This window comes from Nycticebus coucang, chromosome 11 (genome assembly GCF_027406575.1).
Source record: "Nycticebus coucang isolate mNycCou1 chromosome 11, mNycCou1.pri, whole genome shotgun sequence".
NCBI lineage: Eukaryota > Metazoa > Chordata > Mammalia > Primates > Lorisidae > Nycticebus > Nycticebus coucang.
The window spans coordinates 74,155,499-74,178,644 of NC_069790.1; the positions used below are offsets into that span (position 1 = coordinate 74,155,499).

The following is a 23,146-nucleotide window of genomic DNA, read 5'->3' on the forward strand; positions in this document are numbered from 1 at the left end:
CTAGACAGAACTGTGCTTGTTGTGTAATAAAACTTGAAGACCCTAAAGTCTATATGAGAATCCCCCCATATCACCTCAGATTTTCTCACATAAAAACTGTGTTTGCCATGCAGTCATAGAATCAAATTGCTGTTCTTATGTCTCTCTCTTCTATTTATATTCTGGAGTCTTTACTATGTTGGAGCCAGCTGACTTAAAGTGCAATTTATATCCTTATGGTGTTGATACTGAGTCCACTCGCAACATACTTTTTATAACACATACCTTGTACTTACTCTGGCTTGGTGCTTTGTTAAGTACTTTACCTGCATTATTTGATCTTACCAGAAACCCTATGATACAGACATTACTATTATTATATTCATCTCAGAGATGACAAGACCTAGGCACAGAGAAGTCAAGACTATACATATTGTAAGTGGCAAAGCTGGGAATTCAAATGTAGGCAATCTGGATCCTCTATACAAACGCTTCTTACAGTGTAACATTCACAGGTCTTCCCAGAAAAAATTTTAAGCATCTGTCCTCAGAATTTTTTGCGTTACATATATTTTCATGATTTTTAATTAACTTTTTTGCTTTAAGCAAAAGAATCCTTCTTTAGAGCACTTATCTCCCTCAGATCATGCAGTGGTCATTCACTTTCAACATAAATTTTCAATTAACAAAATAAGTTATGTAAAATACATTCCTTTTTTAAAAAATTTAAGCTATGTAAAATATGTAAAGAGTGAAAATCTCTCTTAACCTCCCCACTAAATATGTGTTAATTTGATTTTTCTAATTGATTTCAAACTGTTTTCAAAGACACATTTATAAATGTGTCTTACACATATGTTATACATATGTCTATATGTAGTATATGTACCTAAACATGCATACATATGTGTATATCTATGAACACATATATTTGTGTATATATATGAAATTCATACAGGTTTTAAAATATACAAAAACATAAAAATCTACATGTTTTTCAAAACATTAAAAAAGTAATCAATAAAATTTCTATATGCTGTTTTTATTTATTTTATTTATTTTTATCATTAAATCATAGCTGTGTACATTAGTGTAATCAAGGGGTACAATGTGCGGGTTTCATATACAATCTGAAATATGCTCATCAAACTGTTCAACGTAGCCTTCATGGCATTTTCTTAGTTATTGTATGTAAACATTTGTATTTTGCATTTAGTAGGTTTCGCCTGTACCCATTCTAAGATGCACCATACGTGTGACCCCACCTATTATCCTCCCTCCACCGTATCCTCCCCCCTCCCTTTCCCTACCTTGGCCCTTTCCCCATATTCTTGTGCAATAGTTGGGTTATAGCTTCCATATGAAAGCTATAAATTAGCTTCATAGTAGGGCTGAGTACATTGGATACTTTTTCTTCCATTCCTGAGATACTTTGCTAAGAAAAGTATGTTCTAGCTCCATCCATGTAAACATGAAAGAGGTAAAGTCTCCATCTTTCTTACTTGGGTTAGGTGATATCTCAAAGTAGTTTTGATTTGCATTTCTCTGATGATTAAGGATGATGAGCTTTTTTCATGTGTTTGTAGATCATGTGTCTGTCTTCTTTAGAGAAGTTTCTCTTCAAGTCCTTTGCCCACCCTGAGATGGGATCACTTGTTCTTTTCTTGCTAATATGTTTGAGTTCTCTGTGGATTCTGGTTATTAAACCTTTATCGGAGGTATAACCTGCAAATATTTTCTCCCATTCTGAGGGCTGTCTGCTTGCTTTACTTACTATGTTCTTGGCTGTGCAGAAGCTTTTTAGTTTGAGCAGGTCCCAGTAATGTATTTTTGATACTGCTTCAATTGCCTGGGGAGTCCTTCTCATAAAATATTCACCCAGGCCGATTCCTTCAAGAGTTTTCCCTGCACTTTCTTCAAGTATTTTTATAGTTTCATGTCTTAAGTATAAAGCTTTTATCCAGTGAGAGTCTATCTTAGTTAATGGTGAAAGGTGTGGGTCCAGGTCTTCTACAGGTCACCAGCCAGTTCACCCAGCACCATTTGTTAAATAGGGAATCTTTTCCCCACTGAATGTTTTTAATTGGCTTGTCAAAGATCAAAAAATGGTAAGTAGCTGGATTCATCTCTCGGTTCTCTATTCTGTTCCAGACATCTACTTCTCTGTTTTTGGGCCAGTACCAGGCTGTTTTGATCACTATCGATTTATAGTACAGTCTCAGGTCTGGTAGCATGATTCCTCCTGCTTTGTTTTTACTTCTGAGTAATGTTTTGGCTATTTGAGGTTTTTTTCTGATTCCACATAAAACAGAGTATTATTTTTTCAAGATCTTTAAAATATGACAATGGAGCTTTAATAGGAATTGCATTAAAATTATATATTGCTTTGGGTAGTATAGACATTTTAACAATGTTGATTCTTCCCAGCCATGAGCATGGTATGTTTTTCCATTTGTTAACATCTTTAGCTATTTCTTTTCTTAAAGTTTCACATTTCTCTTTGTAGAGATCTTTCACCTCCTTTGTTAGATAAACTCCCAAATATTTCATCTTCTTTGGCACTACTGTGAAAGGAATAGAGTCCTTGACTGTTTTTTTGGCTTGGCTATTGTTGGTATATATAAAGGCTATAGATTTGTGAGTGTTGATTTTGTAGCCTGAGACATTGCTGTATTCCTTGATCACTTCTAAAAGTTTTGTAGTAGAATCCCCAGTGTATTCCAGATATACGATTCATGTCATCTGTGAAGAGTGAAAGTTTGATCTCTTCTGACCCTATGTGGATACCCTTGATCACCTTTTCTTCCCTAATTGCAATGGCTAAAACTTCCATTACAATGTTAAAGAGCAATGGAGACAATGGACAACTTTTTCTGGTTCCTGATCTAAGTGGAAATGATTTCAATCTAACTCTATTCAATACGATATTGGCTGTGGGTTTGCTATAGATGGCCTGTATTAGTTTAAGAAATGTCCCTTCTATACCAATTTTCTTAAGTGTCTGATCATGAAGGGATGCTGGATATTGTCAAAAGCTTTTTCTGCATCAACTGAGAGAATGATATGGTCTTTATTTTTTAGTTTGTTTATGTGCTGAATTACATTTACAGATTTATGTATACTGAACCAGCCTTCAGACCCTGGGATAAATCCCACTTGGTCATGGTGTATAATTTTTTTGATGTGTTGTTGGATTCTGTTTGTTAGGATCTTATTGAGTATTTTTGCATCAATATTCGTTAGTGATATTGGTCTATAATTTTCTTTTCTTGTTGGTTCTTGGTTTAGGGATCAAGGTGATGTTTGCTTCGTAGAATGTGTTGGGTAGTATTCCTTCTTTTTCTATATTTTGGAAGAGGTTTAGTAATATAGGTACTAGTTCTTTAAAGGTTTGGTAGAATTCTGACGTAAAGCCATCTGGTCCTGGGCTTTTCTTTTTAGGGAGATTTTGTATACTTGATGCTATTTCAGAACTTGATATAGGCCTATTCAACATTTCCACTTCATTCTGGCTAAGTCTTGGTAGGTGGCATACTTCCAAGTATTGGTCATTTTCTTTCAGATTTTCATATTTCTGAGAATAAAGTTTCTTGTAATATTCATTAAGGATTTTTTTAATTTCTGAGGGGTCTGTTGTTATTTCATTGTTACCATTTCTGATTGATGAAATTAGAGATTTTACTCTTTTTTTCCTGGTTAGGTTGGCCAAAGGTTTATCTATTTTATTGATCTTTTCAAAAAACCAACTTTTGGATTTATTCATCTGTTGTATAATTCTTTTGTTTTCAATTTCATTTAGTTCTGCTCTGATTTTGGTTATTTCTTTTCTTCTGCTGGGTGGTTTGGGGTGCAATGTTCTTCCTTCTCCAGTTGCTTGAGATGTCCTATTAAGCTATTAACTTCCTCTCTTTCCATTTTCTTGAGGAAGGCTTGCAGTGCTATAAATTTCCCTCTTAGGACTGCCTTTGCAGTATCCCAGAGGTTCTGATAGTTCATGTCTTCATTGTTGTTTTGTTACAAAAATTTGGTGATTTCCTTCTTAATCTCGTCTATAACCCATCTATCCTTCAACATAAGGTTATTTAGCTTCCATGTTTTTGTATGGTTATGCAGATTCCTGTTGTTATTGAGTTCCATTTTTATTCCATGATGGTCTGAGAAGATGCAAGAAATAATTTCTATTTTTTAAAATTTGCTGAGGTTAGATTTGTGACCTAGGATGTGGTCGATTTTGGAGTATGTTCCATGGGCTGATGAGAAGAATGTGTATTCAGTTTTATTGGGATGAAATGTTTTGTAGATGTCTGTTAAGTCCAGATATTGAATGGTTAAGTTTAAATCTAAAATTTCTTTGCTTAGCTTCTTTTTGGCGGATCTACCAGCACTGCTAAAGGGGTGTTAAAATCTCCAACTACTATAGAATTGGAGGAAATCAAGTTGCTTATGTCTGTTAGAGTTTCTCTTATAAATTGAGGTGCATTCTGGTGGGTGCATAAATATTAATAATTGAAATCTCTTGATATTGAGTATTACCTTTAACAAATATGAAGTGTCCATCCTTATCCTTCCTTATTTTTGTTGGTTTAAAGCCTATTGCATCTGCGAATAGGATTGCAACGCCTGCTTTTTTCTGTTTTCCATTTGCCTGGAGTATAGATGACCAGCCCTTCACCTTGAGTCTATATTTGTCTTTTAATGTAAGGTGAGATTCTTGTATGCAGCAGATACCTGGCTTGAGTTTTTGTATCCAGTCAGCCAACCTGTGCCTCTTTAGAGGACAATTTAAACCATTCACATTAATTGAGAATACTGATAAGCCTTTCGAGTCCGGTGGACATTTTTAATCCTTTTGCAACTGTGGAAGTTAGAATTTGATCAAAATTTTTTGGGTGGGTTTATTTTTATGGTGGAGGATTACGTTGGTCTTTATGGAGAATAGGTCTGAGAATATCCTGGAGAGCTGGTTTGGTTATGGTAAATTTCTTGAACATGTGAATGTCATTAAAGTATTTAATTTCTCCATCATAAATGAAATTTAGTTTAGCTGGGTACAGGATCCTGGGTTGAAAGTTATTTTGTTTTAGGAGACTAAAGGTCAATGGCCATCATCTTCTAGCTTGAAAGGTTTCAGCAGAGAGATATGCAGTTATTCTGATATTCTTCCCCTTATAGGTAATGGTTTTCTTTTGTCTGGCTGCTTTCAGAATTTTCTCCTTCATATTAACTTTAGTGAAATTGATTATGATGTGTCTGGGGATGTCTTATTCCCGATGAGTCATGCTGGAGTTCTGAAACTGTCTGCTATCTGAATTTCAGAATCTCTTGGCATGTCTGGAAAGTTCTCCTTCATAATCTCATGGAGAAGAGACTCTGTGCCATGCAAAGCCACTTCATTGCTTTCAGAGATCCCTATAAAACGAATATTGATTTTCTTTGAATTATCCCAGAGCTCTCTGAGAGAGTGATCTGTTTTTGCCCTCCATTTCTCTTCCTCTTTGAGAGTTTGGGAGCATTCGAAAGCTTTGTCTTCAATGTCAGAAATCCTTTTTTCTGCTTGCTCCATTCTGCTGTTACTGAGGGATTCTACTGTGTTTCTCAGATCTTTGAGGGCTGCAACCTCTTGTCTCAATGTGTCAAAATCTTTGGTCATTTGGTCTTTGAATTCATTGAATTCTTGAGACATCTTTTGGGTTACTGCTTGAAATTCTAATTCGATTTTATTTGCTATCCAGATTCTGAATTCAATTTCTGACATCTCAGCTATTTGTTTGTGCATGGGATCTTTTGCTGTGTCTGCCCATTGTTCCTTGGGGGAGTTAATCTACTCTGATTATTCATATTGCCAAGTATTTCTGTTGATTTTGCCTCATGATTGTTTTTCACCATTGCTCCTGGCCATCCTCAGAGTTGGGGAGGTGTCTCTCCAAGATTAGACCCCAGTGGGATCACTCTATTGTTGCTGGATCTTTGTAGGGAGTGACCCTGTATAGTTCCTCTGTGGCTGCCTCAGCCAGGGAGTTCTGGTTGTGGGAGCAGCTCCCCAGTGTGATACACCCGGATCCAGCAACAGGGCGGGGGGTGGTGCACATGGTTCTGGGAGTGCCTGGCACCCAGTGACTTAGGGACAGAGGGCCCAAAGCTCCAGCAGTCTCTGGCCAGGACAAGGGCTCTGCACAGAGGCAGGGAGGGCTCTGGAGGGCACACGGCTACCAGAGTCCCTGGCCAGACGATCCGGCCGGTGTGGAGGCAGGGAGGATACAGTAGGGAGGACCTGGGGTTGCACGGCTCCTGGAGTTCCTGGTCAGGGCATGCGGAGGCCCCGCACGCATGGGTGGCGGGTCACTGTACAGCTCTTACTGGGGTCCAGGGCACTGATAGCGGGTCACGGGTCATGGCACAGCTCTTCTGGAGGTCTGGACGGGCACCGATTGTGGGTCGCGGCGCAGCTCTTGCAGAGGTCTTGGGGGATGTCAATCGTGGGTCGCCGGTCGCGGTGCAGCTCTTCCGGAAGTGCGGGTGGGCCTGAGCCCAAGAATTTGAGGTTGTTGTGAGTTATGATGCCATGGTAATCTACACAGGGCAACAGAGTGTGAGACTCTCGCTAACGCTCAGCAACCTTGCCTCTGCGGTTCAAGTCCTATATGCGGTTTTTAAAAAAATTTATGGTTGGCTGGGCATGGTAACTCATACCTCTAATCCCAGAACTTTAACAGGCTGAGGTTGGAGGTTTGCTTGAAGCCAGGAGTTCAAGACTAGCCTGACTGAGCAACATAGCAAGACCGTGTCTCTACAAAAAATAAAGAAATTAGCTAGGCATAGGTGCACCTATAGTCCCAACTACCTGAGAGGCTGAGGCAGGTTTTCTGGACCAGGAGTTTGACACTGCAGTAAGATATGATCATGTCACTGAACTCCATCTTTGGTGACACAGCGAGACCCTTTTGTAAAAGATCAAATCAAATAGTAACAAAAGCTTTATAATATTATAAAGATAGCAGTCTCCTGCCTTTCATCTCTCTATCTGTCTTGCCCTCAACAAACAGTTCTTTTTTTTGATGGTGATCTCCAAAATCATCTAACATGCTTATAATACTGGGTTTTTGTTTGTTTGTTTGTTTGTTTTGAGACAGAGTCTCACTATGTTGCCCTGGGTAGAGTGCTGTGGTGTCACAGCAACCTCAAACTGTTGGGCTTCTCAGCAATTCTCTTGCCTCAGCCTCCCAAGTAGCTGGGATTACAGGCACCCGCCACAATGCCTGGCTTTTTTTTTGTAGTTGTCATTGTTGTTTGCAGGCCGGGGCTGGGTTTGAACCCACCAGCTTTGGTGTATAGGGCTGGTACCCTAGACAGTGAGCTATAGGCACTGAGGCCTCCACCCCACCCCCCTTTTTGTTACCCTAGACAGTGAGCTATAGGCACTGAGGCCCCCACCCCACCCCCCTTTTTGTTTTTGAGACAGAGTCTCACTCTGTGTCCTGGGGTTGAGTGCTGTGACATCATCATAACTCATAGCAACCTCAAACTCTTGGGCTTAAGCAATCCTCATGTCTCAGCTTTGAGTAGCTGGAACTACGGGTGCCCACTGCAATGTCTACCTAACTTTTCTATTTTTAGTCGAGATGGGGTCTTGCTCTTGGTCAGGCTGGTCTTGAATTCTTGAGCTCAAGCAATCTGGTCATCTCAGTCTCCCAGAGTTCTAGGATTTTAGATGTCAGCCATTGGGCCAAGTTCATAATATTGTTTCTTATTTGTCACTTTAAGAATTTGTATTGCTGGGGCGGCACCTATGGCTCAGTGAGTAGGGCGCCGGCCCCATATACCGAGGGTGGCGGGTTCAAACCCGGCCCCGGCTAAACTGCAATCAAAAAATAGCCGGGCGTTGTGGCGGGTGCCTGTAGTCCCAGGTACTCAGGAGGCTGAGGCAGGAGAATCGCTTAAGCCCAGGAGTTGGAGGTTGCTGTGAGCTGTGTGAGGCCACGGCACTCTACCGAGGGCAATAAAGTGAAACTCTGTCTCTACAAAAAAAAAAAAAAAAAAAAAAAGAATTTGTATTGCTGTGCGATAAATTATCTAAAAACGTAATGATTTAAAATAACAAATATTTATTATATCACATTTTCTATGGGTTAAAACTCTGAGAATGGTTGAACTGAGTGATTCTGGCCCAGAGCTGTGGTCATCTCAAGGCTTGACTGAAAGTTGAGGAACCACTTGCAAAGATGGCTTACTCACCTGGCTACTGGCAGGGGCCCTCAATTTCTTACTAGCTGTAGGCCTATTTTCTCACTACCTCATCCTCTCCATTGGGCCCCATGACATAATTTGCTTCCTCTACATCAAGTGATCCAAGAAAGTACAAGTGAGGAGGAAGCTACGGTGCTTTTTATGACCTAGTCTCCAAAGTTACACACTCTCACTTGCACTTTATTCTATATGTTAGAGTAAATATGCTCGGATTGTAAATTAGTACCTTCTGTAATTTCAGAAACTCTATACTCAAAGGACAGGGAATTATTCTCCAACTCTTGAAAGAAGGAGAATTTGTGTACATATTTTAAAACCATCACAGACTTGGTTTACCCTGTTTTCATAGATGTGGATTTAGCATTCTTATCCCCCCTCCCCATTTGTTCTTCCCCATATACCCAATATACTTAAGTCTAAATATAAAGTCATAGTTTGCATTATTATGATTATGTAAGTACTATTCATCGCAAGGCCAAGCAGGATCCTATCATTACCTTTTTTCTCCTTATACAGTAGAACTTTTGTAAATTGATCACCCAAGTGACTGTAACAACTTGATCAACACATGGAGGTGGTCAACATTAGGTACTTCTATTGAGTGCATGTGGTACATGTTCAGTCTATGAAAATTAGGTCAATGTAAGAACATGGTCAATATAGGGAGGTGGTCAACTATGAATGTTCTACTGTAGAGTGTTTTATTTTTCCTAGAGTTTCTAATTTTCTTTTTCTCCCTTTTATCACATCCTAATAAATTTCCCAATACTTTCTATTCTTGTCTGGATTTTTTTTTTTTTTTTGTGAACCGACTTCCTTCTTATTCATATTCCCTACTCTCAGCTGTTTCCTGTCCAGCTACCTCTCTTTCCTCTTCTTTTGGAATCCATTAAAATGTTTAACCCTTTCTTCCATTCCTCTGTTGTGTTTGTCATTGTGGGTTTATAGGTTTTATTCCCCCACTATCCTCTAATGAGGCTTTAATGTAATCAAATTATCATCTCTAATTGTAAGACTACTTCATGCCTTTTAAAGGCCATACAGTATTTCACAATATGGCTGTTCCATAACTTACTTAACCATGCTCTTAATGAAAGACACTTAAATTATTTCTTTTATTCTATAGAATAAATTTTTATTAATAAATATTATTAAGTTATTTCTTTCATTCTACAGAACAAGTTGTATTCTATAGAAAGAAAGAATAATAAATTATTCTATAGAATAAATTGCTATAATTTGTTATGTTAAATATGTAGTTTTGTTAATTTTAAAAGATATTACCCAATTGCTCTCCATAAAAGCTGTACCAGTTTATCCTGAAATTCACTTTTGCCTATAGCTGTTCATACCTAGACAATAAACATCCCAGGACTAAGTGAAAATCCCTCTATGTGCCATATCCTGCTCGTGAAAGAGTGGAAGGAAAAGATATATAAGCTGTTTCCACAGCAGCATAATGACAGTTTCATCTTTAGCCTATAAACAGGAAGTAAAACCAGGATAGAAATATAACTTCCCTCATATTCTTTTTTTTATTTTACTTTTTAATTTTGTATTTACTACGTCATGTCCTCTTCCTAGACTTCCTTCATTTTCAATGAGAAAAGCATAGCAAACATCCTCCCATCCAACTCCTAAAAAAAAAAAGCAACTGAATAAACAGTTTGCCACTTACAGATAGTCCCATTCACAAGTAAAATTAAGGTTTTTAACCAAACAAAAACAAGAGGGCTGGTGGAAACTCACAATGTCTTTGAAAGCTTGTGCTCACACATTTTGTATATTATGTCTGTTTATATTCCATTGGCAAAGCATGACATACAGCCACACTCAACATCAGTGGGTTGTAATATATTAAAAATATAATCCTCTTATCGGAAGCCTATATTTGGGAACACTCAGTGCAATCTACTTAAGGTGACTACATTTATGTTGTGGGTGTGATGAGGAGGTAAGAAGAAAGGAGCTGTCACAATTGAGATCTCACTCTTAGGATAGGACAAGTGCTTAAAGATAATTAGATACTGGTGTAGGAGAGTCGAGGCTTTACCTGTATGGCCATTATGAAAAAGAACCCCAGATTATGGTGCAGTCTGCAATCAGATTGTATGCTGGGTTGCTAAGGGGCATGAAGTTTCTTTTTGGGTTGATGGAAATGTTCTAAAATTAGATGTGGTGATGTTTGTACAACTCTGTGAAAATACTAAAAATTACCAGAGTGTATTTTCCTGGTACATGAATTATATTTCAATAAAAAATGTTACAAAACAGTTGCATGCTGGGATTGTAAATTAGTATCTTCTGTAATTTCAGAAACTCTATATTTTTCTTGGGTAATATTAAAGAATATATTCAGAGAAGATAGGTATTATTTTTAAAACTCAGTTTTACTACATTTTAAATAAATGCAATAGTACATATGTAGTTTTTATGCTTTTTATCATGGAAAGTTTCAAACATATACAACAGTAGAATAGTATAATAAAGCCTATATACCCATCACCCAGATTCAACAATATTAATTGATTAATTTGTTTCTCTATGCCTCAGATTACTTGAAGTGCTGAGTATCATGTTATCTGTAAATATTTAGTACATTTATCTAAAAGATAATGACTCCACCATTCAAACACAATTGTCCCCAAACAACAGTAATTTTTTACTATTATCAAATATCCGTTACTATTCTTATTTTCCTGACTGTCCTATAAATAATATTTTTGTACAATCTTATTTTAGTTGAAAGAAAATTTAGTACTGTGAATTATCATAAAAGAATTACAGTATTCAGAACAAGAAAATAACATTCTTAAATGTACCTAAATCATATCCTATAAAATGTTAAGTATTACCTTATTCTCTACATTATTTGAATCTTCTAACTATGGCTATGTATTTTTTTTAAACTAAATATTAAAGAGCATTTTATAGATATTCAATTTTTGAGGTCTTATTTTTCTCTCTTAGATATAATAAATGTTACTTTTTTTTTTAATTTATTTTTTTTGAAACAGAGTGTCACTCTGTCACCCTGGTTAGAGTGCTGTGGTGTTCATAGCAACCTGAAACTCTTGGGCTTAGGCCATTCTCTTATCCCAGCTTCATAAGTAGCTGGGACTACAGGCAACTGCCACCATAGTGAGCTAATTTTCTATTTTTAGTAGAGATAAGGTCTCACTTTTGCTCAGGCTGGTCTCAAACTCCTGAGCTTAAGTAGTCTCTGTACCCTCCACCTCAGCTTCCCAGAGTGCTAGGACTTTTTAAATACAGTGAGAGAGAAGGCTGAAGCAAAGGGCAAGCGTAGGTATCTGATGTAGCCAAGAACACACACATATATCACTGAGCCCTATACAGTGGCTAAGGATTGGCCACCAATTTTATTCTAGACTTTCTAACAATAAGAGGAGAATAAGCTGGAGAGATAGACAAGATACCTGAAGAAATTGCTTCAGATAAGCATAGCTAGTGCTCTTAAGGAAGCCAGGAGAAAATTTCTTCTGAAGGTTGTCATGGAAGATTTTGCTTTGTAAAGAACATGCAATCAATAAAAACTGCAGGTGTGTGTGGGGTGTATGTATGTGTGTGTGTGTGTGTGTGTGTGAGAGAGAGAGAGAGAGAGAGAGACAGAGAATTGTGACCCCTGGGAAAGCCTTGGCTTAACTAAATGGACCAGCAGTCAGCTCTCAGCTCTAGCAGATGTTGCCATGGCGGGTATCAGTACAGTGTTGCCAGATCTGCTATATTTGAAATCTCAATTTTTCATTATTGGCTAAAATTTTTAAAAATACCATGTGGGTCAAACAAAATAATTCCGTGGGCTAAATCGATCCCCGTTTTTAACTGCTTATATAGAGGAATGGATTGATTTCATGTCTTTTGGATAATCCCCGTGAGCATGCTTCCCTCACAAACAAAGCACACAAACAAGTTTTAATTGTTTTCTGAGCTGGGGGTGTGATTGACCTCTCTTGCAAGAATAGTGTTGCTTAAATAACATGGGTTCTTGAATGGAAAGCCAAAAAGGAAGAGAAGGAAAGTCATTTATTTGCCATCACTTGATCATTTTTTTTTCTCAGTTTTCACAAAATAATCAAATGATCAGCAGAATATTAATTTTAGAGCTGGCGTTCTTTCACGACGTTCAGACTGACCCCAAAGAGGCCTGGCTTATTTCACAATGCCCCAGAAGGATGGGACGTCAGTACTCACAGGGCGTCTCCTTCTCATTTCACTTCTTGCATTTTTACTTCCGCTGATAGTAATGTAATTTCTCTTATTCGTATGTCCCCAATTCCGAGTTCCTACCTGCTGGTGACTGGAGGGTTTGACCCTAAGTACTACGGAAATGTCTGCACCCGACAGCGCGGGCGTACTGCGTCTTCACAGTGGCTTTCACAGGGTTTTCTCAAGGACCACGTGCATCTGTATGAATCTACATAGCTCCTTGACTGGCAAAGATTCTATTTCAAGGCGTCCTCAAATATTCTTTGAGTCAAAATCAGCGTCGGTGCCGCCGCGGCCCCGCGAGCTCTCCCTGCCGGCCGGGCCTGCTCCAGCCCCGCGGACGGGCTTCGGTTTTCCGCAGTTGGAGCAGCCCCCGGACGTCCCCGGGAGACAGCGACGCAAGACCTGTCTGTGCAGCAGCGCTGCCACCCGGACTGCCCAGTGAAGAAGCCGACCGGGTCCCGCAGTTGGTGCCTGAGAAGGAAAGGTCTGAAAGGGAAGCCCCTGGGACTTGTCCCGTTTTTGTTTTATATCTGCAGCTCCAAGGTTCCAAGGCAGGAAATAGAAGTGGCAACGGATCCTGACTGTCACTTCAGTTCACACGGCGGGGTAGCAGGAAACAAAGAATTTAGATTGGACGCTGGCTGCTGTGCTGCACCAACGCTGTGACCTTAGAAAAGCCCTGTGACTTCTCCAGACCCTAATCTTGGAGGATAGTTAAAGGCTGGCTTTGAGAATTATCAAGTGTTTCTGGAAATGTCAGGAAATTGAAAGCAATCACATTTTGCGACCCTGCATCTCTGTGGCAGTATATCCAACAAGGATAGTTAAGTGTGTACCCAGCAAGTAGGGCTCCTCCACCAGTCACAGTCACAAACTGTACTGAAGGATGCTTCATGCGAGATCTTTCCATATGTCAGTCAGGTCTTTTTAAAAATGCAGATAAAAAAGGTGAAGGATAGTGGACAGCAGATATATACTACACAAATGAATGGTGGACACAATTCCTTGACCATGTCACCCAAGCAGCTTGATGCTAACTGAGACCTGGACCAGATAGATAGGAAGTGTAAAGCCTGTTGTATCAAGGCTCAGAGGCAGAGGCTGCCATGATGACCATTGCTACATATGTAAAGTGCAAAAGCATTCACAAATCCCTCGTCAAGATTTGAAAAAGGCTCAGGGGCAAAGCCAGAAGGAAGACATATATGTCTGCTTCAAATGCAGTCTGGGTGTGGCTCCTCCCAATTCCCATTTTGTGAACAATAATCCCAGTGCAATTCATGTTGGAAATAAAATTGAAACCATTTCAAGTTCCGTCAGTAACAAATTTAAGGTGAAGAACTTTAAGCCAGGCAAATATTATCGTGATAAATGTTGACTTTCCACAGAGGACCCTTTGCAGTTCAAAAAGCACACACTTCAACATGAAGAGATGAAATTTATTTGTTCTCACTGCAGCTACGTTTCAGATATAAAAGGGGTGTTTCAGAGACACTTGGTGAAACTGTGTGAGTACCGTGACTATGGTGCTATCAGAAATGATTATATTGTCAAACATGAAGAGAGTTCATGAGAGGGCTGGCTCTCTCCACGCTCAAAACTACTGCCAAGCTGGAGTTGAAAAGAGCTGCGCTTCAAAATAAACCTTGGAGCTTCTGAAAGCTTCCAATCCAAGGACTACATTTCAAAATAAGTTGTCAGATCAACTTTCAAGGTTCTCTCTCCACACCAATAAAGACAAATGCACAATATGTTGTTACCTGAACCAAAGGAATACCAAAGATGTAGTATGTATCCCCAAATAAAATGGCCCTGTCTGAGCAAAGGGAAGTCAATCTATTTGAGAACAAAAACGTTGAGGTAGGAGTGTTATCTCCTGCAAAAGAACCTGTCCAGCCAGGTATGCCGCTCACAGTTGTGGCACCGGCAGAACTAGTTGTGCCTGCAAACTGTTTAGTCTAATTGGTAGACATGAAGGTTGTCAATGGCACACAGCAGCTGGTTCTGAAACTGTTTCCACAGGAAGAAAATAATTGCCACGAAGCTGGCAGGGGCAATGGAGGTAATTTTGAGCATATGACGAAAGAGAATAGTTTAGATGAATAAGAAAAAATAGCTTCTGCAGGAAAAAAGTCTCTAACAATTGAAGGGAATGTTGGAAAACTCATAGGCATTGATCATCTTCAGTCTTCAATTCAGAAACAACTTAGACATGTGAAATGGGTAAGATCTTACGATATTTTCATGCCAAACGCTAATGTACACAACCATAGAGAATCCTTTCTCAATTCTGAAAGAGTTGAGGATTTCCAGAAAAAGAAAAAAAATAAAAATAAACAACTTATATACACACAGAGCTTCTCTTCATTCTGTTGCCTTAAAAGGTTGTTCACCAGCATCTGTTTTAAAAAGCGGTATGTTCTGTGGTCTTGGAGCTGCATCAAACCCTTTTCCATATAAAGCTGCTGTTTCTTTTGCTAAAGGTGGAAGAAGCCTACCCAGTGGCTCACAGCAGTTACTCCCTCTTGCTGTGTCATCTGCATCCATCCCCTTCTCCAGAGAAAAGGGCTTGTTGCCCATAAGAGAAAATGACTTGGAGTCTAGATGTAAGATCAGTCAGTATTCTTGGAAAAATGGTTTCCTCTAATAGGAAGCTGGAAGAGAACTAGTGGGGATCAACACTGGAGCATCCTGGTCACTCTTTGAGTTTTCCCATCAACGTCATTGACAAACTGTGGGTATCTTTGCTAATAAGTAAGGAGTCCATTACCAACAACACCACCATCATTCTGAGGTTTCTGAAGGGTACCTGTTGAATGATCAGGGCCAGTGAATGAGGCTTCTCAGCTCCTCTGAGGACACCCACATCATAGAGGCTACCTGTGAAGCACCTCCTGACATACCTTGCCATGAGACACAGTAAAACCTTTCCTTCCTGCCCTGTGAAACAGACAGACTCAGACATCCAGCCTTCGATGAGTGAAAGTGAGCCAAAAGACATGTCCCCAAATCTTGAGACATCTTTTCGGTTTAAACCAAGGAAAGAGAGTGCTATCTGCAGCACCACCCGTAGAAAGACTGCCCTGCGTGGACTGCAAGGGGACAGGGAGTCGAGCAAGCAGGGAAAGCTCCTTCCCAGAAATCTTCCTATAAGTAGAAATAAAACCAAACAGGTAAGCTTATCCAAGAAGAAAAATAAGATTCGGGCTGACCCCAGCAGCTATCTCAAGGATCCTTCAGTTTTTCAGCTTGCAAGACAACTTTGATAGCAGCTAAGGCAGATCAGCTAATTAAATGCCCCCGCTGGAACCAGCCAGTCATAGCGTTAAACCATCCTGATGTGGACTCACCAGAAGTAACCAATGTGATGAAGGTAATAAATAAGTACAAAGGCAACGTCCTCAAAGTTGCTTTATCAGAGAGGACTAGGTTTCAGCTAGGTATGAGACAGCACCACTTCCAGCTCACCTACCAGAATGTGGAGGAAGCCAATCAAATTAGAAGGCAAATGATGTTGAAAATAAAACTCAAAAAAGTTCATAGAAACAGCTACCCGGTGGTGGATTCCTTGCCTGATGACCCTCGCAGTGTATATTTAAGTGCTGGGTCTGTAGGCATCTGTATGAAGACCAGGAGGAGTGGATGAGTCAGGGCCAGTGGCATTTGATAGAAGCGACCAGAGACTGGGACACGCTATCTTCCAAGGGCAAATAAGTACAAAATGGCTGTGCAAAGCAAGTTGTTTTTCAAACCAAGTTTATTTTGGTTTGGGGTCCCCTCCCTCCAGATTCAATAGGAGAAATATAGACTGTAGAAATGAGAGGATCCCTAATTCTTCAGATCCCTTGTAGGAAGATTGAGAGCCAGGCCTCTGAACCCGGGACAAACTGAGGGGCGAACTGAGACTGTTTTACATATATTTTTATTATAAGTGCTACTGAAGAATTAAACCTATGTTCTAGTGTGCGAAAAAAAAAATCAACTTCACTTACTACATTGAGATAAAAACTTCAGAGATACAGAAGCACATGTCAGATTTGTTTCTTTTTCTACTGTAAATCCAGGGAATGATTTCAGATTTTTATTTATTTATTTTTATTATTTTTTTGAGACAGTCTCAAGGTGTCGCCCTAGGTAGAGTGCTGTGGTGTCATAGCTCACAGCAACTTTAAACTCTTGGGCTTAAGTGAGTCTCTTGCCTCAGCCTCCCTAGTATTGGAGACAGACAGCTACTTGCTCTGTTATCCCAGCTAGAGTTCAATGGTGTCATCATAGCTCACTGTAACCACAAACTCTTGGGTCAAGCTATCTTCCTGCTTCAGCCTCCTACTTAGCTGTGACTACAGGCACAGGCTACCACGCCTAGTTAGTTTTTTATTTTTTGTAGAAATGGAGTCTGGCTCTTGCTCAGACTGGTCTCAAGTAGTTCTCCCACTTTGGTCTCTGCAGTGCTAGGATTACAGGTATGAGCAAATGCACCCCGCAGATTTACACTTACTATTAAGTCACTCACTGAAATGTATACATACTGAATTCTGTATTCAACTAGTGTCTTCATGAAGTCTATAGTTATTTTTACCTATAGTAAGGTGGAGATATACAGTTAAAAAGAAAAAAAAAGCATAAAGTAAACCATGAATCTAGTTTGGAAAGAACATTTTGTATTGTTAATATCCAAATAAGTAAAATAATAATGGGCAAGGGAGGAATTAAAAATATTCAGAAAAAGTTCCAAACTCTCCTAAAGTTTTATCTGGCTATTTGATCTAGCCATTTGTATTTATGATAAGAGCAGGTGTTTCCGCTCAAGTTCATATTATTTAATTTGAGCTTTGACTTTGGGAAACCAGACAGCTAACATAGGTGCCAAATAGTTTTGATCATAATGGGAAATAAAAGATGAAAAGTAAAATGTTGAAATTCAAGGCCTGTATTAAACTCCAAAAAATAAACCTAACAATTTTCTCAACTCCTGTCCCTTATTTTGTGGGAAATTCCATGTGGTATTAGTTTAAAATAGGTGAGGAGCCTCTCCAAAGATAGTAGAAAGGATGAGATTAATTTTATTGAGCCTCTCCCGTGGTAGATGTTATGAGGCATAATTCCTCTCAAATACTAGACTTTTAAAAATAGGTATTATATGTTGAGGCTCCCTCATCTGAGATGCTTGGGACTAGAAGTGTTTCAGATTTTGATTGATTTTGAATTTGTAGGAGACTGAGCACCAGGTTTGTGTGAAAGGTCACCAGTTCTTTCTTTTTTTTTTTTAATTATTAAATCATAGCTGTGTACATTAATGCAATCATGGGGCTTTCATATGAAAGCTATAACCCAGTTATAACCTAAGAATATGGGGAAGAGGGAGAGGCAGGGGAAGGAGGAGGGAGGATGGGCGGAGGAAGGGTGATTGGTGGGATCACACCTACAGTGCATCTTACAAGGGTACCGTGTGAAACTTACCAAATGTAGAATATAAATGTCTTAACGGTGCCCAGTTCTTGAGGGAGGCGCTGGGAGAAGGACAATCTCTCCGCCAGCAGGGAGATGTTTTTCAGCCTGCAGACAAACCTCCAGAAACTTAGTGCTTTAATAAGATAAGATCGATAGCTTGTTAGCAAGCAGGTGTTATACTTTGAACATTTGTGGTGCATCAGGGTGGGAGTCAAGCCCATGAGGAAAGAGCACATAGCGATCATTAAGCACATAGTTCTTATTCCTGACACCCCCCCCCCCCCCGCCTGTTGTATATTGTTTCAATAAAAGGCTACAGCAGCGGTTACTCGGGGCTTCCCTGCACCTATGGGAAGCCCACCTCTTGCAAGCATTGTACTTCTAATCCGTGTACTGACTGTTTCCTTGTGCACAGTGATGGGATAGCATAGCAGCACCAACAAGGGTGACAAGGTGGCATAGTGCCACCAATGTGAATTTTTTCAGTTTTTGGAATTTTCCATGTATATAATAAGATACCTTGGGGATGGAATGAGATCCAAGCCTAAACATGAAATTCATTTACATTTCATATACAACTTCCACACATAGCCTGAAGATAATTTTATACAATATTTTTATTTTTAAAATTTCTGATTAATATGAGGGTATATACGATTAGGTTATATTGTTTGCATTTGTAAAGACTGAGTTGTAGTTGTGTCTTTCACCCAGGAAGTGTGCCATATACACATACATTGTACCCATTAGGTGGGAACTTACCCGACTCCTTCCCCCAACCCCTTCTTGAACTTAACTGAGTTTTTCTCTTAGGTGGGCCTGTAGTGGTTAAGCTATTAGTTTCAACTTAGTATTGAGCACATAAGATGCTTGATTTTTGGTCCTTATGAAACTTAGGTAGAAAATATTTTTCATAATTTTGTGCATGAAACAAAATTTGTGTACCCTGAACCATCAGAAAACAAAGGTGTCACTATCTCAACTACCCACGTGGACAATCTTTGGTTTTTGGGCATCACCATCATTTCTGACTCTCAATTTATATGCTACCAAAAAAGCAATCTTTTTTTTACATTTATTCACACATAAATAACTTAACAGTCAAAAAATGACTTACCATTAATGCAGTGAAAAAATAACCAAAAATCTCTCTCTCTTTGGCTGAGCCCAGCAGTTGGAGATCAGTCTGGGCAACATAGCAAAATACTATTCCTTGTCTTAAACTCCTGGCCTCAAGTGATCCTCCCAATTCAGCCTTTCATAATGCTGGAATTATGGGCATGAGCCACCACAGCTGGCCTCAAAATTCCATCTCTTTAAAACATAAAAGAAGACTGTGATGATATAAACAGATATATATTTTTTGTTTTGTTATAAGTGCTCACTGCTGTAGTCCTTCAATAAGCCCTTACACATTTTAACCGTGTCATCTATAGGGACTTTATCTGTGGTGTAAACCATGTCATTTTCATCATTATGATCACTTTGACTCAAAACCATTTCAGCTATTTCACCACTGGCTAATGAATGAACAACTAGATTCTCATTAATGACATCAAAAACTCCATCTTTACTTCTTTCAGCTTACTGACAGTCTCTAAAGGTATATTTTTGGCATAAGTAAGGAGGTCAGATATCATTTTTTTTATTAGACAGACAGAATCCTTCAAAGCCACTACCTTCTTTATCATCCCTGAACACAGTTGCAGGCCAGAGGTTGCACCAGGCATGTACGACCGTCTTCAGTCATAGAGTTCCAAATGTTGGCAACAGTATATGCAGCATGCTTCATGCCAAACTCCTTTTGAATCCTTTCACACCCATGCCTATGTTAACTGCTGCTAACATGCTCTTCGAGAAAGTGTTTTTATATTTACTCCTCATTGATCTAAGGATGCCCTCATCATGTAGGTAAATAAAGTCACATTTTGGATAGAGTACATGATGTAAACATTATTTTTGATGAGAATTTCAGCTAGAGGATGAGCAGAACAGTTGTCAAGGAATACAATCTTTCAGTCATCATCCCATCGAACTTTCCTATTTTGAGCATGAGACTCTGGTAGAAAATGTTCATAAAACCAATCAGAAAAGATGCCTCTGGTGATTCATGCTTTTTTAAGCACAACATTGGATAAGTAAGAAATTGGCTCCTTTATTACAGTGAGAACACATGCTTTTGCCTATCAGAGCAAGTTCACACTTATGCATGCCTGCTGCATTAGCACATGTTGGCATAGTTATCCTGTCCTTGGCATCCTTAATTCCTGTAGGGACTGTCTCAACAGCTGAAGTCAGTATCTTTTCAGGGCAATAAAACAAGAAGCTCAATGTTTTATCAGTATTATAGACTTGTTCTGGTGTCATTGTTTCATCAGGTATGATATTGGGAAACTAGTCAATGAATTTCTGTATGGCAGTGGTTCTCAACCTTCCTAATGCTGTGATGTATTTTCATTGTTACAAAGGGGTCGCCACCCACAGGTTGAGAACCGCTGCTCTACAGGCTTATGATCAGCAGATGCTTTATTGCCACATAGCTTTAAAATTTTAATATCATGTCTTTTCTTACATTATTGCAACCAACTTGTTGAATATGCACAGTTCCCTTCAATTTTCTGTTTATTGTAGTAGATCTTTGCTTGTTTCATGATCAGCATGCCATTAAATGTTCACTGCAAGGTGGATGGATCCACTCTTTCTTTCTTTTTTTTATTTTTAATTTCAGTGTGCTTGTTCATTCTTCTTTGTTTGAAGTACTCCTTTTTTGTTGATTTTCTTCTTTCTCCTGTGGTGCTGGCTGTTTTTGATGTTGTTAGTAGAGATGGGGTCTTGCTCTGGCTGACTGCTGCTTTTATGGGTTTTGAACCTCTGAGCTCAGGCAATCCACCCGCCTTGGCCTCCCACAGCGCTGGGACTACAGGCGTGAGCCACCATGCCTGGCCCACTCTTTCAATATACAGTCAAGATTTTCATTTTTAGTTTTATGCTGTTTTTTTGTTTGTTTGTTTTTCATTAACTTCTGTTTATCAGTTTAAGCATAGAACTTTGACAGCTTATCATTCTGTTGCTTCTGGTCATATATGGTGGTCATTCTGACACTACATTCTTCAATATTTCACACACCACTCCTCCACCAGCTTTACTTCCTGTGCTATAGACCAACACAAATCCTTCTTCTTTTTCTCATAACTGTTACCTTTAGGGGTATCTGCAGCCCTTTTTGACATTTTTAATACTATCTTGACACTAAAGAGTAGAAAATAATAAAAACAACACGGAGTAATGGAGATAGATCTTGACTCCATGTGGGCATTGTGGACAACTTGCTGTTGGCACATCTGTTCTGCACATGTGCTGTTTTATTACTCTTTGTGGTTTGCATGGAGGAATCTGGGCATGCGTAGAAAAGATATATCACAGCTGCAGGGGAATGGAAGGGTATTTTTTCTCTTGCGATTGCTGAATAAACTGTGTTATATACCTGCATTTTGATTGCAGTCTGTCACTTGGGGTCAAGTGTGGAATTTTCTACTGTGGCATCAAGAAGTTTCAGATTTTGGAGCATTTTGGACTTAAAATTTTTAACTTAAGGATGACCAACCTGTAAATGTTCTTGAGTCCCATCTACAATTTCTCATAAATGAGAAGTAACTTGGCCAACAAAGTACACCAAGTGTTGTAATGATAGTAGTAAAATGAGGAAGCTGTTTCCAAAGAAGGTTAGGCAACTTCCCTTCAGCTCATACCGAGCAAGTGGCAGAGCCAGGATCTAATGCCATAGTCCAAAAAAGCAGCACTGTCAAGCTAGGGAGACCACAGAAATACAGGTTTATAGAATTCAGAGATTTCACAGATTTTCTAGTTAGTTCAGCCTCCTCCAGCATACCAATTTTACATGTGTGGAAAGTTAGGAAACACTTTTAATGTACTTTCAAGTTAGGATGTGGTGTGAAATTATTAATTCAGTTTAATTCTGCACCTAGTATGTTGTAGGCATTTACATTTTAATAAGTAAACTAGGGGCTACTGTGATAATAATTGTTAACTTTTTGTGGAGAGAAGGATTCTGTTGGCAGTGGAATAATCATCTGTGAACTAAATGAACAAAATCTAAGTGCTTGTGCTTTCTTGAGCTCCCCACCCATCCCACCCATGTTTCCCCCCTACTTCTCCATGTTCCTGTCACATGCTTATAAACTTGTTGAAGGCAAGGTGGGAAATTAGAAAAAGCAATTATTCTTTACCAATTTCCAATCGGAAGTACTTTTGTTATCTAAAACAATTATAAGAGATTGCCTATTAGAAGAAAAAAAAAAAAAAAAACAGTAGGTTTGAAAACCCAAACTGTAAGGTTCTCCAGATAATTTGGTTCCTAAATCTCTTGCAGAATAAAAATCTTTTGTGTATTTTTTGGTTCAGATGGAAATGAATACTCATGATATTTAATTTGTAAAAAAAGATAACCCTTTTGCCTCTTATTCAAAGAAAGCTTAGCCTCCCCTTCTGTCTCCAGGCATGTCCAGTTAGGTCTATGTGGTCCACAGAGCTTCTTTGTATCAGAGAACTTTTTCCCCTGAGAGAACTACTTCCTCCTGGATGGAGATTCCACAAACTCTCTCTAAGTAACTGGGTCTGGTGTTTGCTCATCCTTACAATCAGGAAGTTCACCTTTGCATTTACCACATATGATTCCTACTGCATTTTCCTTAACACTGCCTGCTGTGCCAACTGGGACAAGCTGAACAGAAGTTTACTCACCAGGGAGCATTCCCAAACTCTCAAGCCGTTAACGCTCAGTGGAGTGGTTATTGCCACATGAGGTACCAGAACAAATTGTGACATAAGAAATTGTGACATGCCCACCAATGCCCTTAAATGACAGTAATTGATCTCTGATGCCCAACATGAACTGGTTGCTCCATGAAATCTCAGTACTTCCAAATTATTCTGTTCTTCTCCCTCACTTCCCCCTTCAAAACAACTGCTAATTAGGTATTAGGAGTGAAGCAAAGTGATTTTCTGATGAAATATGTTTTCATTTAGGTATGAATGATTGAAAAAGACTTTTACTTTTAAAAGCAAGTACTTACTGATTATAAAAGGCTTATTACTAAAAGATATTAGTGGTTGGGGCTAATATTACTTCTTTTTAGGACTGCTTAGAAGTAAGTTTAGGGCTGTGTGTCACGGCTTACACCTTTAATGCTAGCACACTGGGAGGCCAAGGTGGGAAAATCCC

At 39.1% G+C, this 23,146-nt stretch overlaps 1 pseudogene; it reads left to right on the forward strand.

Annotated features, from left to right (window-relative positions):
- Positions 1 to 13,407: 13,407 nt before the first annotated feature.
- On the forward strand, positions 13,408 to 16,167 carry LOC128598336 (zinc finger protein 518B-like; annotated as a pseudogene).
- Positions 16,168 to 23,146: the final 6,979 nt, after the last annotated feature.